Here is a 927-nt window from a genome sequence, read left to right on the forward strand (position 1 = left end):
GGCCCGCGGGCCGAATCCGGCCCGCGAGATGATTCAATCCGGCCCCCCAGGCTAGAGCATACATTTCTGAGCATTTAGGAAAAAAAAGTAAGTCTCTAGCCCATTCCTGTCAAGAGTTATGATTGTTTTAAGAATTAACCTAACTAATGTCTGTACACTGCAGGCTAGGTTTCTCCCACCTGGCAGTGATTGAGTTGATTGATTGGAATGTTAAGTGACCAGCTCTCTCTCTCTCTTTGAAGATGACAGCATTGCTAGGAATAGGGTGGTTGGTCTGGCTATGAATAATACCTGAACATAACTACAATATTCAAACTGTACTCAAAGATTACACATATAAGACATGGAAATTAATGTTGTTAAAAAAAATAACTTATTTAAAAAATATAATAATAATAAAAATGTAAAAGTTTTATTATTCCGATATTTTCTGAATATGCCATTATTGTTCATTACTTTTATTTTTTTTATTATAAAATACAATAAAAATAATTATTGTCCTGCATCAATAATATTTTTTTTAGCCATTTACAAATTATAGAATTATTCTATTATCAAATGGTTTATTCTTATTGGCACTTCTTAAAGGAGTAGTTCACCCCCAAAATGCCATGGAGCCAATGTATACTCATTCCTAAAACAGAAATTTGATTACAATAAATGCATGCCTATTGATTCCGGATGGGGACCCAAATGCATTTGGGTCCCCATCCGGAATCAATGGGGGGAAGTGTACTATTATCACATTTTTGTCTTAGTAATGCGACAAATAAAATAAAAATATATTATTGAACTCAATTCTCCATGGCGTGAGTAATCAAAGAAAAAAAAGTCATTTTGGGGATGAACTACTCCTTTAAACAAATAGCATATCTCGTACCTAACTGCAACTGTAATACCAATAATGAAAGTAGCTATTTTACTTAA

General features: G+C 33.4%; 1 protein-coding gene across 2 annotated transcripts in view; it reads right to left on the bottom strand.

The window, feature by feature from the left end:
- Window positions 1-732: 732 nt before the first annotated feature.
- Window positions 733-927, bottom strand: part of LOC308281235 (BTB/POZ domain-containing protein 3-like) — a 19260-nt gene continuing 19065 nt past the window's right edge. For both annotated transcript variants that reach the window (XM_080721364.1, XM_080721365.1), the window contains one exon: window positions 733-927. This exon is cut by the window's right edge and continues 1671 nt beyond it. The gene's annotated coding sequence lies outside the window, so the exon portion shown is untranslated.

This window comes from Nannobrachium achirus (genome assembly GCF_963921795.1).
Source record: "Nannobrachium achirus genome assembly, chromosome: 3".
In the NCBI taxonomy this organism is placed as follows: domain Eukaryota; kingdom Metazoa; phylum Chordata; class Actinopteri; order Myctophiformes; family Myctophidae; genus Nannobrachium; species Nannobrachium achirus.